Source organism: Oncorhynchus tshawytscha, unplaced genomic scaffold (assembly GCF_018296145.1).
Source record: "Oncorhynchus tshawytscha isolate Ot180627B unplaced genomic scaffold, Otsh_v2.0 Un_contig_5816_pilon_pilon, whole genome shotgun sequence".
Taxonomy (NCBI): domain Eukaryota; kingdom Metazoa; phylum Chordata; class Actinopteri; order Salmoniformes; family Salmonidae; genus Oncorhynchus; species Oncorhynchus tshawytscha.
This window is the reverse complement of record NW_024608150.1, coordinates 33,748-50,809: the sequence shown is the minus strand read 5'-3', so window position 1 is coordinate 50,809 and position 17,062 is coordinate 33,748. Positions and strand designations below refer to the sequence as shown.

The following is a 17,062-nucleotide window of genomic DNA, read 5'->3' as shown; positions in this document are numbered from 1 at the left end:
TTAGTACCTAGCTACAGGCCAAGCATCAGAAAACATGGATGAGTCTAAACAGACCTACAAGGTGGTGCACTCTAAAGGGATAAAGGGTGCCTGTCAGGATGCTGTAACAGTGGCCTGGATGTGCAGTATGCTAACTCACTGAGTGTCTGAAAGAGATCAGTTGAGACAACTCAGTCTTTGTTTTTAACTTTGTCTTGTCAGGAGACCAGCCCAGGATGATCTATGTGGACATACTGAAGTGTGCCACGACCACCAAGGTGGTGGCAGCAGCGCGCCGGAGGCACACAGTGTCCCACCACACAGGTCAGACTCAAACTGTATCTGTACGATCACATCCTACCTGTCCCCGTCCGTTTGACCAGAGTCACGTAGGACATATGACTTAACAAATAGGACATAATGCATAGGGTACAACATGTAGCTTAGGACACATACCACTTCATGTAATAGTCAACAGTATGGGGCCACATCATTTGGAGAATAGGGTTTCATTTTAGATTTGACTCACTCTCTCTCCTGATGGTTTCACTCACACTTCCGTTACCTGTGATACGTCAAATGTGAGACTGCGGGAAATCAAGGTTTGCCGTACACTAATGTCTGGTCCCTCCCATCTCTCTGTCCCTTCCTCTGCAGGTGTGTGTCCCTAAGTGTCCGTCTCACTTCTGGATGCTGTCTGCTGCTGCCTATGACCCCGACGCCAATCCCAAAGACTTCTTCCATCAGCAGTACTGTGACCACAGCCTCAACCTGACTACCACCACCTGGGTACAGGGCATTTTACACTGTTATCAATGTGCTTATAGAGACTGGAACTGGGTGTGTGGGACCATTAGCCCCAAGCAATCTGTCAAGCATAGCTACATTACAGTGTAGTTTATGTCTGTTTCATTCTGAGTTAAAGGGTTTGGTTGATTGGAAAACATTTTAATTTGAGGCATTGATTAGAAACAGATGTAGTTTCTACATGATTGCGTCTGTTATACAGTTCTTCTGTATATTGGCCATCCTTGTAGTCATGTTTGGTCCTGTACTCTCTCTTTCAGACTGTCCAAGAGATCCTTGATGCAGAACTTTGTCCGTCCTTCCTTGTTCCAAGTAAATCAGGTGAAGTAGTTTAACATGGCATCCATCCTCACATCTACTGACAGGACTGTTAATGTGTACATTAAATAATAGTTAAATAAAGGTTAAATAAAATAAAAAGGATGTCTACATAATCATGGTACAGAGGATGAAGTGAAACAGCAGGAAACTGAGGTGAATCCACTCTGAACCTTTTCCTCACTCTACTCGTCCGTATGTTGCCGTTTGAATCACTACAGCTCTGGGGAGGTGTTTGCCCAGTCTACATGCTCTCAAAAGTGCTCCTTCCAACTTCACTCTGCCCGGAATGGCCTCCGTCAACGAGACAGTCAACAGCATCAGAAGCGCCATGGGGTTATCATTCATCCAATGAATTAATATTCTCCTGTAGATACTATACGCCTGTGTCCCAAATGGCACTCTTTTCCTTTTGTAGTGCACTATTTTTGACCAGAACCCATAGGGAATAAGGTGCCATTTGGGACACAGAATATGTGTAGCTAAACAGATCATCACTGTCTCCTAACCTACTATATCTTTCCATTATTCCAGCTCACTGATATCAGGCTTCAACAGAAAGGCCGTAGGAGTGAGGGTCTTTGAGGACTTTGCCTCCTCCTGGTACTGGATCTTACTGTAAGTCTGGGCTTCCAACTATCTCACAGTGGGTACATAGTACTACATAGAGCCATGGTACTACATAGAGTCATGGTACTACATAGAGCCATAGTACTACATAGAGCCATGATACTACATAGAGCCATGGTACTACATAGAGCCATAGTACTACATAGAGCCATGATACTACATAGAGCCATAGTACTACATAGAGCCATGATACTACATAGAGCCATGGTACTACATAGAGCCATAGTACTACATAGAGCCATGGCACTACATAGAGCCATGGTACTACATAGAGCCATGGCACTACATAGAGCCATAGTACTACATAGAGCCATGGTACTACATAGAGCCATAGTACTACGTAGAGCCATGATACTATATAGAGCCATGATACTACATAGAGCCATGATACTATACATAGAGCCATGGTACTACATAGAGCCATGATACTACATAGAGCCATGATACTACATAGAGCCATGGTACTACATAGAGCCATAGTACTACATAGAGCCATGGTTACTACATAGAGCCATAGTACTACATAGAGCCATGGTACTACATAGAGCCATGATACTACATAGAGCCATGGTACTACATAGAGCCATGGTACTACATAGCGCCATGATACTACATAGAGCCATAGTCCTACATAGAGCCATGGTACTACATAGAGCCATGGTACTACATAGAGCCATGATACTACATAGAGCCATGGTACTACATAGAGCCATGATACTACATAGAGCCATGGTACTACATAGAGCCATGGTACTACATAGCGCCATGATACTACATAGAACCATGGTACTACATAGAGCCATTGTACTACATAGAGCCATGGTACTACATAGAGCCATAGTACTACATAGAGTCATGGTACTACGTAGAGCCATAGTACTACATAGAGCCATGATACTACATAGAGCCATGATACTACATAGAGCCATGGTACTACATAGAGCCATGGTACTACATAGAGCCATAGTACTACATAGAGCCATGGTACTACATAGAGCCATGGTACTACATAGAGCCATGGTACTACATAGAGCCATGGTACTACATAGAGCCATAGTACTACATAGAGCTATGGTACTGCATAGAGCCATGGTACTACATAGAGCCATAGTACTACATAGAGCCATGGTACTACATAGAGCCATAGTACTACATAGAGCCATGGTACTGCATAGAGCCATGGTACTACATAGAGCCATGATACTACATAGAGCCATGGTACTACATAGAGCCATGGTACTACATAGCGCCATGATACTACATAGAGCCATGGTACTACATAGAGCCATTGTACTACATAGAGCCATGGTACTACATAGAGCCATAGTACTACATAGAGTCATGGTACTACGTAGAGCCATAGTACTACATCGAGCCATGATACTACATAGAGCCATGATACTACATAGAGCCATGGTACTACATAGAGCCATGGTACTACATAGAGCCATAGTACTACATAGAGCCATGGTACTACATAGAGGCATGGTACTACATAGAGCCATAGTACTACATAGAGCCATAGTACTACATAGAGCCATGGTACTGCATAGAGCCATGGTACTACATAGAGCCATAGTACTACATAGAGCCATGGTACTACATAGAGCCATAGTACTACATAGAGCCATGGTACTGCATAGAGCCATGATACTATATAGAGCCATGATACTACATAGAGCCATGATACTATACATAGAGCCATGATACTACATAGAGCCATGATACTATACATAGAGCCATGGTACTACATAGAGCCATGGTTACATGGAACTCTATTCCACATCAAGGAACTCACACAAGCAGTAAAATCTGATTTTAAAAAACAGAGTGACTTACAGGAGCAATTAGGGTTACGTGTCATGCTCAAGGGAACAGCGGCAGATTTTCCCCTAGTCGGCTCTTAACCGCTAGGCTACCAGCCGCGCCAACCGTCAACAGCCAACCGGTACTAACGCTAGTAAACCAACCAACAGTAAATCTTGTCAGTCTACCAACACCAACTAGTCCACTGGTGTTTTACACTGTATGTCTATACCATGCCTGAGCTGTCTCTGTTCCAATATCCACACTATCCTACCACTTAGTATGAAGCAATGTGTTGACCATGTATTAGAAGTGGTATGTCAGTATAGACATTGGATGTCTAGTTGTTTGCAGTGGTCTGGTGGTTTCTCTGGACAGTTGCTTGTCAACCAACCAACACTAATGCCAGTCAGTCAGAGTGTTTAGCATGCCCATACCATGCCTCAGCTGCTCTCCAACAGTTTGCTGCGTGCTGTGTTTGCAGTGGTCTGACGCTGGCTCTGCTAGTCAGTGTGGTGTTCCTGTTGCTGCTGAGGTACCTGGCCATTGTCCTGGTCTGGATTCTCATGGTGGGACTTCTGGTGGTGGGAGGCTACGGTAAGTCTGGCTCATACAGCCCTGCAGCCTGGCCTGGACTAGATTATGTGGATCATATGTAGGGATCAAGTGGTGGTGGTGTCTGTGTGTCTGTGTGTCTGTCTGTCTGTCTGTCTGTCTGCTTGCAGACAAGAAAGACAAGGGTCAACATGCTTTGCTTACTATTTTGACTTTCCAATGTTTTGTATCCAGCAATCACTATTTTATACTCACATACTGGCCTTATCTGGTTTTCTGTTCAATCTAGAATTATGACAGAATTTGCATAATGTGTTCTTCTCCTCCCCAGGAATATGGCATTGCTACTCAGAATACTACCATTTCAGCACTTCTAAACTGAAGTTTGGTGATCTAAGCTTCAATACAAATATCTCAGTCTACCTTCAAGTCAAAGAGACCTGGCTTGCTTTCTGTGAGTTTGATCATTATGTACTGTCTATGGGTTATATTGGGCCTATATCAGTGGAGGCTGCTGAGGGGAGGACAGCTCATAATAGTATCTGGAACGAAGCGAAACCGTGTGTTTGATGTATTTGATACCATTCCACTCATTCCGCTCCATCCATTACCACAAGCCCATCCTCCGAAATTAAGGTGCCACCAGCCTCCTGTGTCCAAAGATTGGCATATGTTTCTATTTAATTTAACCTTTTTTATCCAGAATGTCCCATTGAGGTCAGAGGACCTCTTTTACAAGGGAAACCTGGTCAGCTCAATAAAAACACTATTTCTTTCTTTCCTCAGTGATCATCCTGTGCGTGTGGGAGTCCATTTTGATTCTGGTGCTTAGTTGTCTCAGGAGGAGACTCTCTGTTGCTGTTGCTCTCATGGAGGAGTCCAGCAGGTCGGACATTGCCTCAGATTTGATTTATTGTATTTATTAGTGTTTTATCCTGTATGAAATGATGTGTAATGTGTGTGTTCTGTTGGCAGGGTGGTGGGTTACCTGATGTCCACCCTGCTTTACCCTCTGTTTACCTTTGTTCTGCTGGTGGTGTGTGTGGCCTACTGGGGAATGACCTCCCTGTATCCTTTGGCCCATCATACATGGGGTTTCCATTTCCAATGCTTTCTAATGCATAAGCTAACTGGTTATTTTCACTGCTTATTTTGTCATGTGTGTTTTAGCCAGGGGTTGGAACAGAACAGAAAACGAGAAAAGAACAACATTTTTTAGAGGAACAGAGAGAGAATCGGGAACGAAAGTGATCTATACTGTTCTGGAACAGAACTGTTATTTTAAAAGCATGGGAACCGGTTAATAACATTCTTTTAGGTTCCAGGCATTTTTTTACAGTCCCACAAAAAAACGCAACAAAGCGCCTATGCAAAGAGTCTCTGTCACTCAGAAACGTATTCCAGTGTCTGCCTGCCAACTGAAAATCTTTATCAGTGTGTGTGTGTAGGCTACCTCCCCTCCCAAGTATAGTTTACTGTAGCCCCTCCCTCCCGAAGTATAGTCTACTGTAACCCCTCCCCTCCAAAGTATAGTCCACCGTAGCCCCTCCCCCTCCAAAGTATAGTCTGCTGTAGCCCCTCCCCCTCCGAAGTATAGTCTGCTGTAGCCCCTCCCCTCCAAAGTATAGTCTGCTGTAGCCCCTCCCCTCTGAAGTATAATCTACTGTAGCCCCTCCCTCTCCGAAGTATAATCTACTGTAGCCCCTCCCCTCCGAAGTATAATCTACTGTAGCCCCTCTGAAGTATAGTCTAATGTAGCCCCTTCCCCCTCCGAAGTATAGTCTACTGTGCCCCCCTCCGAAGTATAGTCTACTGTAACCCCTCCCCATCCGGAGTATAGTCTACTGTAGCCCCTCCCCTCCAAAGTATAGTCTACTGTAGCCCCTCCCCTCCGAAGTATAGTCTACTGTAGCCCCTCCCCCTCCGAAGTATAGTCTACTGTAGCCCCGACCCCTCCAAAATATAGTCTGCTGTAGCCCCTCCCCCTTCAAAGTATAGTCTACTGTAGCCCCTCCCCCTTCAAAGTATAGTCTACTGTAGCCCCTCCCCTTCAAAGTATAGTCTACTGTAGCCTTCTGACGTTACAAGCGTGATTCAGAAATTGGGGAGAGAGGCTTTTTAGTACAGAAGAATGGATTAATCTTTTCAGATACTATTGTTAACACATTTCACATTGGATTCATTTTAATTATTGTGCTGCTCTGCACACACAAGCTTGTGGTCCATCGTTAAGCCAACTCTCAAGTTCAAAGACATTCAAAGTTCCTTCATAGGAGCCGCTCCTCCGTAGGTATAATTCTGTGGCCCTAATTCAGATGATGCATGTCATAACAGCAAGATGCCCAGTGCTTCAAGCCAAGACTCCTCCTCCACCCTCTCTCGCTCTCCCCCCACCCGCAAAATTTCAGTCACATCTCACGCCCTACACTTGTCTGTCCAATGCATGTAAATAGCTTGCCTTCTCCATAGCAAGCTGCTCTATCCACACTGATTGGTGAAGTCATGTAAATAGCTTGCCTTCTCCATAACAAGCTGCTCTATCCACACTGATTGGTGAAGTCATGTAAATAGCTTGCCTTCTCCATAACAAGCTGCTCTATCCACACTGATTGGTGAAGTCATGTAAATAGCTTGCCTTCTCCATAGCAAGCTGCTCTATCCACACTGATTGGTGAAGTCATGTAAATAGCTTGCCTTCTCCATAACAAGCTGCTCTATCCACACTGATTGGTGAAGTCATGTAAATAGCTTGCCTTCTCCATAACAAGCTGCTCTATCCACACTGATTGGTGAAGTCATGTAAATAGCTTGCCTTCTCCATAACAAGCTGCTCTATCCACACTGATTGGTGAAGTCATGTAAATAGCTTGCCTTCTCCATAGCAAGCTGCTCTATCCACACTGATTGGTGAAGTCATGTAAATAGCTTGCCTTCTCCATAACAAGCTGCTCTATCCACACTGATTGGTGAAGTCATGTAAATAGCTTGCCTTCTCCATAACAAGCTGCTCTATCCACACTGATTGGTGAAGTCATGTAAATAGCTTGCCTTCTCCATAACAAGCTGCTCTATCCACACTGATTGGTGAAGTCATGTAAATAGCTTGCCTTCTCCATAACAAGCTGCTCTATCCACACTGATTGGTGAAGTCATGTAAATAGCTTGCCTTCTCCATAACAAGCTGCTCTATCCACACTGATTGGTGAAGTCATGTAAATAGCTTGCCTTCTCCATAACAAGCTGCTCTATCCACACTGATTGGTAAAGTCATTAGCTTGCCTTCTCCATAACAAGCTGCTCTATCCACACTGATTGGTGAAGTCATGTAAATAGCTTGCCTTCTCCATAACAAGATGCTCTATCCACACTGATTGGTGAAGTCATGTAAATAGCTTGCCTATAGCAAGCTGCTCTATCCACACTGATTGGTGAAGTCATGTAAATAGCTTGCCTTCTCCATAGCAAGCTGCTCTATCCACACTGATTGGTGAAGTCATGTAAATAGCTTGCCTTCTCCATAGCAAGCTGCTCTATCCACACTGATTGGTGAAGTCATGTAAATAGCTTGCCCTTCTCCATAGCAAGCTGCTCTATCCACACTGATTGGTGAAGTCATGTAAATAGCTTGCCTTCTCCATAACAAGCTGCTCTATCCACACTGATTGGTGAAGTCATGTAAATAGCTTGCCTTCTCCATAACAAGCTGCTCTATCCACACTGATTGGTGAAGTCATGTAAATAGCTTGCCTTCTCCATAACAAGCTGCTCTATCCACACTGATTGGTGAAGTCATGTAAATAGCTTGCCTTCTCCATAACAAGCTGCTCTATCCACACTGATTGGTGAAGTCAGTAAATAGCTTGCCTTCTCCATAACAAGCTGCTCTAAACTGATTGGTGAAGCATGTAAATAGCTTGCCTTCCATAGCCTGCTCTATCCACACTGATTGGTAAGTCAAAATAGCTTGCCTTCTCCATCCACACTGATTGGTGAAGTCATGTAAATAGCTTGCCTTCTCCATAACAAGCTGCTCTATCCACACTGATTGGTGAAGTCATGTAAATAGCTTGCCTTCTCCATAACAAGCTGCTCTATCCACACTGATTGGTGAAGTCATGTAAATAGCTTGCCTTCTCCATAACAAGCTGCTCTATCCACACTGATTGGTGAAGTCATGTAAATAGCTTGCCTTCTCCATAGCAAGCTGCTCTATCCACACTGATTGGTAGTCATGTAAATAGCTTGCCTTCTCCATAACAAGCTGCTCTATCCACACTGATTGGTGAAAGTCATGTAAATAGCTTGCCTTCTCCATAACAAGCTGCTCTATCCACACTGATTGGTGAAGTCATGTAAATAGCTTGCCTTCTCCATAACAAGCTGCTCTATCCACACTGATTGGTGAAGTCATGTAAATAGCTTGCCTTCTCCATAACAAGCTGCTCTATCCACACTGATTGGTGAAGTCATGTAAATAGCTTGCCCACTCCATAGCAAGCTGCTCTATCCACACTGATTGGTGAAGTCATGTAAATAGCTTGCCCACTCCATAACAAGCTGCTCTATCCACACTGATTGGTGAAGTCATGTAAATAGCTTGCCCACTCCATAACAAGCTGCTCTATCCACACTGATTGGTGAAGTCATGTAAATAGCTTGCCCACTCCATAACAAGCTGCTCTATCCACACTGATTGGTGAAGTCATGTAAATAGCTTGCCCTCCATAGCAAGCTGCTCTATCCACACTGATTGGTGAAGTCATGTAAATAGCTTGCCCTCCATAACAAGCTGCTCTATCCACACTGATTGGTGAAGTCATGTAAATAGCTTGCCCACTCCATAACAAGCTGCTCTATCCACACTGATTGGTGAAGTCATGTAAATAGCTTGCTCCATAGCAAGCTGCTCTATCCACACTGATTGGTGAAGTCATGTAAATAGCTTGCCTTCTCCATAGCAAGCTGCTCTATCCACACTGATTGGTGAAGTCATGTAAATAGCTTGCCCACTCCATAGCAAGCTGCTCTATCCACACTGATTGGTGAAGTCATGTAAATAGCTTGCCTTCTCCATAACAAGCTGCTCTATCCACACTGATTGGTGAAGTCATGTAAATAGCTTGCCTTCTCCATAACAAGCTGCTCTATCCACACTGATTGGTAAAGTCATGTAAATAGCTTGCCTTCTCCATAACAAGCTGCTCTATCCACTGATTGGTAAAGTCATGTAAATAGCTTGCCTTCTCCATAACAAGCTGCTCTATCCACACTGATTGGTAAAGTCATGTAAATAGCTTGCCTTCTCCATAACAAGCTGCTCTATCCACACTGATTGGTAAAGTCATGTAAATAGCTTGCCTTCTCCATAACAAGCTGCTCTATCCACACTGATTGGTGAAGTCATGTAAATAGCTTGCCTTCTCCATAGCAAGCTGCTCTATCCACACTGATTGGTAAAGTCATGTAAATAGCTTGCCCACTCCATAGCAAGCTGCTCTATCCACACTGATTGGTGAAGTCATGTAAATAGCTTGCCTTCTCCATAACAAGCTGCTCTATCCACACTGATTGGTGAAGTCATGTAAATAGCTTGCCTTCTCCATAACAAGCTGCTCTATCCACACTGATTGGTGAAGTCATGTAAATAGCTTGCCTTCTCCATAGCAAGCTGCTCTATCCACACTGATTGGTAAAGTCGAGCTAAATGTAAAAAAACAAACAGAAAATCATTTTGTTTCCAACCCCTGGTTTTTGCCTTTAGTTTGGTTGGGTCCTTGACTCAAGGCTCCCCACAGATACTTGGTCACATCAGGGGCCCCTCTCTACAGAGTGGTGTCTCTTAGCGACCCCTCTGTAGATAAGTGTAGTCTCATCAACGGCTCTGAGACCTGCAAGCCACAGGTAGATGGCTTCGCTTCTATTGGTTTCAATTGACAAATGATTCTGATGTCAGAACCCCATGTTTGCAACCCACATTGAAATTAGGTAAACTAGGGGAACCACTGCCTCCCACTTGTCTCATATTTCTCTCCTCCTCCCCTGTCCTCTCCTCTCCCTACCCAGACGTTCAACTCCTCGGCCTACCCATACTGCCCGTCGGTGCGCTGCATCTTCTTCAGGTACGATGACACGGGCCTGTTCCAGCAGAACCTGGTTTACCTGCAGGTCTTCAACATCTTTGCCTTCCTGTGGTGTGTGAACTTTGTCATCGCCCTGGGCCAATGTACCCTGGCTGGGACCTTTGCTTCATACTACTGGGCCTTCAGCAAGCCTGCAGAAATCTCACCCTTCGCCCTGTCCCAGTGCTTCATACGCACTCTACAGTAAGACATGAGGGACTAAGGGTTTCTGTGGGTGGGGACATAGGATTGTGCCTTAAGCCAGACAGCTCTGACACACACACTTATCCCACTGGACATGCTACCAGGGTTCTTTTCACAGTCCCCAAATCCAGAACAAATTCAAGAAAGCATACAGTATTATATAGAGCCCTTATTGCATGGAACTTCCTTCCATCTCATATTGCTCAAATAAACAGCAAACTTGGTTTCAAAAAACAGATAAAGCAACACCTCACAGCACAACGCCTCTCCCTATTTGACCCAGATCGTTTGTGTGTCTCTGCTGATATGTAGGCTACATGTGCCTTTTTTATGTATGTAGTTCTGCCTTTGAGCTGTTCTTGTCTGTTGATGTTCTGTATTATGTCATGTTTTGTGTGGATCCCAGGGAGAGTAGCTGCTGCTTTTGCAACAGCTAATGGAGATCCTAATAAAATACCACAAAGCTTACCTACCTGTATCTTGAATATGAGGGCACTAGTTGTAGTAGATAAGCTAAGCATAATGATGGGTCAGTGTGAAGAGATATTTGATGTCATATCTTTTTAGACTGCGTCTACTGTGGTGTATTTCAGTAGCAGACGTTGGGTTCTGCTCCTGTGTTCATATGGAGTTCATTATGAAATGTGTTTATTTCTTCCATTCCTGGAAGGTACCACGTGGGCTCTCTGGCATTCGGAGCCCTCCTCCTCACCTGCTTCCAGCTAGTCAGGTTGGTGCTGGAGTACCTGAACCATAGGACCAGGGGTAAGGCCACACACACACACACCACACACCACCCACACACACACACACACACACACACACACACACACACACACACACACACACACACACACACACACACACACACACACACACACACACACACACACACACACACACACACACACACACACACACACACACACACACACACACACACACACACACACACACACACACACCACACACCACACACACACACACACACACACACACACCACACACCACACACACACCACACACCCACACACCCACACACACACACACACACACACACACCACACACCACACACACACACACACACACACACACACACACACCACACACCACACACACACACACACACACACACCACACACCACACACACACACACACCACACACCCACACACCACACACCACACACCACACACACACACACACACCACACACCACACACCACACACACACACACACACCACACACCACACACCACACACCACACACACACCACACACCACACACCACACACACACACACACACACACACACACACACACACACACACACACACACACACACACACCACACACCACACACCACACACACACACACACACACACACACACACACACACACACACACACACACACACACACACACACACACACACACACACACACACCACACACACACCACACACACACACATACACACACCACACACACACACACACACACACACACACACACACACACACCACACACACACACACACACACACACACACACACACACACACACACACCACACACCACACACCACACACACACACACACACACACACACACCACACACCACACACACACCACACACCCACACACACACACACCACACACACACACACACACACACACACACACACACACACCACACACCCACACACACACACACACACACACACACACACACACACACACCACACACACCACACACCCACACACACACACCACACACACACACACACACCACACCACACACACACACACACACACACACACACCACACCACACACACACCACACCACACACACACACACACACCACACCACACACACACACACACCACACCACACACACACACACCACACACACACACACCACACCACACACACACCACACCACACACACACCACACCACACACACCACACCACACACACACACACACACACACACACCACACCACACACACACCACACCACACACACACACACCACACCACACACACACACACCACACCACACACACACACACACACACACCACACCACACACACACACACCACACCACACACACACACACCACACCACACCACACACACACACACACACACCACACCACACACACACACACCACACCACACCACACCACACACACACACACACACACCACACCACACACACCCACACACACACACACACACACACACACACACCACACCACACACACACACACACACACACACCACACACACACACACACACACACCACACACACACACACACACCACACCACACACACCACACACACACACACACACCACACCACACCACACCACACACACACACACACACACACACACACACACACACACACACACACACACACACACACACACCACACCACACCACACCACACACACACACACACACACACCACGCACTACACCACCTACACACACACACACACACACACACACACACACACACACACACACACACACACACACACACACACACACACACACACACACACACCACACACTACACCACACACACATACACACAGTATGGTTTTATTGACTAAAGGGAGCATCCTATTGATGTGACTGTATGATTCCCCAGTCATTGACTAAAGGGAATCCCATGTTGTGATGTGTCTCCAGGTTCTCAGAGTGCCTGTGGTCGGTTCCTGTTTAACTGTCTCAGATGCTGCTTCTGGTGTCTGGAATACTTCCTGAAGATCCTCAACAGGAACGCTTATATCATGGTCAGTCACATGACTGTCTGTCACTGTCTGGCATTCCTTTTAGCAGCCATTAGCATCCACCTCTTCTAGCTCAGTTGGTCATTTATTCTGGGTGTAGGAACATGCAGTTCATCCTCGTCAGTAATGTCAGTAATGCATCATTCTGAATGATAGATCGCCATCTACGGGGAGAGCTTCTGTGTGTCAGCCAAAATGCATACAGTCTGTTGATGAGGCACATCGGACGGTAAGACTGGGTTTATTTGGTTGGTCGATCTTCTGCTCTCTCTTTTTATTTTTATTTTTCCTTCACTTCCATTATAGTCGAAGACATTGATATTAGTTTCTATGTAAGATGCTTCCGGTTGTCAAGATTCTTTAATGTGTCATCCTCTCGTTGGCCACAGGGTGGTGCTACTGGACAGAGTGACAGACATGCTCATATTCTTTGGCAAACTACTAGTGGTGGCAATAGTTGGTAAGAGAAGTTTACATGAACTCACATTTGTTTGAACTTTAAGTATGAATAGCAGCCTGAAATCCAATTGGATTTAATTGGCCCAGTGTTGTCTGGGTTTGGCTGGAGTAGGCTGTCATTGTAAATAAGAATTTGTTCTTAACTCACTTGCCTAGTTAGATAAAGGTTAACTAATAAACACAAACAGACTGGATTTCAGGCTTAATGAATACTGAGTTTAATATATTGTGTCTGGACTTCTGATATTATAAGAATCTTCATACACATGAAATAGTATAAGGCATAGTACTGTAACTATTGTGTTGGCCATTTTATCTTCAGTGGTTGTGTTTATTATCAGCATCTTGTTTTCCTTCACTAAGGAAGTATGACTAATATAATGATCTAATGGCTGACCTGTCTCTGTTTTATCAGGTGTGTTGGCTTTCTTCTTCTTCTCTGGACAAATCCGCCTGCCTGGTGACACGTTCCAGGCCGAGATGCTCAACTATTACTGGGTTCCCATCCTGGTACGTCCATGCAACAGTGTTGTTACCAAACACTCAACACTCACAGTTCTTCATTGACATTCTATCTTCGATGAACACATTAGACCAGCGTTTCCCAAACTCGTTCCTCGGGACCCCTAGGGGTGCAAGTTTAGTTTATTACCCGAACACCACACAGCTGATTCAAATGATTAAAGCTTGAGGATTAGTTGATCATTTGAATCAGCTGTGTAATGCTAGGTGACAAACCAAAACGTAAACTCCTTGGGGGCCGAGGACCAAGTTAGGGAAACCCTGTATTAGATGTTGTATGCAGGTTTGAAATGGATTTAGAAATGAGATCATGAAAATGGCTGATTTTCATGTAGTTTCTTTCACTGTTGAACTTAGTAGAACCTCCTTTGATATGAGATGATTATTTATCTTTTAGCCCCTTTTCTCCCCAATTTCGCGGTATCCATTTGGTAGTTAGTCTTGTCTCATCGCTGCAACTCCCGTACGGACTCAGGAGAGGCGAAGGTCAAGAGCCATGCGTCCTTCGAAACACAACCCAAGCAAGCCGCACTGCTTCTTGACACAGCGCTCATCCAACCCAGAAGCCAGCCGCACCAATGTGTCGGAGGAAACAGTACACCTGGCAACCGTGTCAGCGTGCATTGCACCCAACACGCCACACGAGTCACTAGTGCACGCTGGAACAAGGACATCCCAGCCAAACCCTCCCCTAGTCCGTACGACACTGGGCCAATTGTGCACCGCCACATGGGTCTCCCAGTCGCGGCCAGCGGCAACAGAGCCTGGACTCAAACCCAGAATCTGTAGTGGCACAGCTAGCAGCACAGCTAGCACTGTGATGCAGTGCCAAGACCACTGCGCCACTCGGGAGGCGGATATGAGACTATTAACGCAGTAGCCTGTGTTGCTAACTGCCGTGTATTTTTAAAGTTACATTTACTGTATGTATTGTCAGCAGTGTATTGATTGGTGCTGTTAGAACTCATGCAGCTATGTTGTCGTAATGTTCCTCTGCAGACAGTGATGGCCGGAGCCTACCTCATCGCTCAGGGCTTCTTCAGTGTCTACAGCATGTGTGTTGACACCCTGTTTCTCTGCTTCTGTGAGTACCAACACCATCTAACTCTCCAACAGCACAACACCACCTAACCCTCCAACACCACAACACCGCCTAACCCTCCAAAACCTACACCACTATAACTCTAACAGGGTAAGGTGGTCTTGTGGTACAGTAGTGTAAGGAAGAGTAAGGTATAATATAGTAAGGTATAGTAAGGTATAATATAGTAAGGTATAGTAAGGTATAGTAAGGTATAATATAGTAAGGTATAATATAGTAAGGTATAGTAAGGTATAATATAGCAAGGTAGAGTAAGGTATAGTAAGGTATAATATAGTAAGGTATAGTAAGGTATAATATAGCAAGGTAGAGTAAGGTATAGTAAGGTATAGTAAGGTATAATATAGTAAGGTATAGTAAGGTATAATATAGTAAGGTATAGTAAGGTATAATATAGTAAGGTATAGTAAGGTATAGTAAGGTATAATATAGCAAGGTAGAGTAAGGTATAATATAGTAAGGTATAATATAGTAAGGTATAGTAAGGTATAATATAGCAAGGTAGAGTAAGGTATAATATAGCAAGGTATAGCAAGGTAGAGTAAGGTATAATATAGTAAGGTGTAATATAGTAAGGTGTAATATATTAAGATACAATATAGTAAGGTATAATATAGTACGGTACAATATAGTAAGGTATAATATAGTAAGATACAGTATAGTATTGTACAGTATAGTAAGGTACAGTATAGTAAGGTGTAATATAGTGTCATGACGTTGCCCTCTTTGGATACAGCAAGCCCCATCCCCCTCTCCCTTTCCTCCTTCAACTAGGCTGCTGTGGTCAGAGAGAGGTCATAAATTCCTGAGGATCTCCTCATGGCCACACAGTGTAAGATAATTTTCATAGAGAACAAAGGAATTTCTTCCACCTCACAGAACTTGAGGTCTGAACAAATTTCATGTTCCGGAGAAAGTATAAAAGATCGGTGAAGAATCCAGCTATGAACTGGTCCATTTGTTACAATTTGGGAAGCTCATGGGAGGTGGTGTGGCCACATTACCATGACACGGTTTATATAATAGCCTCAGATATGAGATTTACATCTAATTGTTGTATAAGATGAATGAGTGAGTGAGTATGATACTGTTTGTAAAATTGTGTAATGTGATTTTGGACTGTTTAATGAAGGAAACTCCAATTCCCTTTTGAGTTTAACTAAATCAGAGGACCGCCCCTGAGCCCAGTTAGGGTCAGGCATCCTGGGACAGCCCCTTTTCTGCAATTCCCTATAAAACCCAATTTTGAGAAATTCTCAGGCAGACCATGTTTCTCTCAATCACAGGAGTACAAAGGTTGCAGACCATTGCTGAATCTTTTAACCATACCACGTGGTTAAACTCTTAGACTATCGATACCGACAGAATAAGAACAAGTCTTTGATATTAATTACTAGTCTGCAGCTAGGAATTCGGTATCATTGAACGCGAAGAACGACAACCGCCGAAACATCCATTCTACAACATGAATGAATGTCACTCTGAACTATTCACTATATCCACGACAGAGAGAGAGAGAGATGGACAATTCTACAAAAGAAACAAACTTTTCAACAGTGGTCAAGATGACACACTGAGCGTAAATATAGATATTGATTGCAATTGTTCCCGAATGAGTGAGCGTTCATGTGTAAAGGATTAGCATTTCAATTGTTAGAATTATCAACTCTGTAGTGACATCTTAAAATAAATAATTCATTAATCAGAAGACTATTTGATCAGATATAAAATATCTGAAAAGTTATTTTAGGAAA

General features: G+C 44.4%; 1 pseudogene; it reads left to right on the top strand.

Annotated features, from left to right (window-relative positions):
* Window positions 1–651: 651 nt before the first annotated feature.
* Window positions 652–15,471, top strand: LOC121843308 (annotated as a pseudogene).
* The last annotated feature ends 1,591 nt before the right edge of the window (window positions 15,472–17,062 follow it).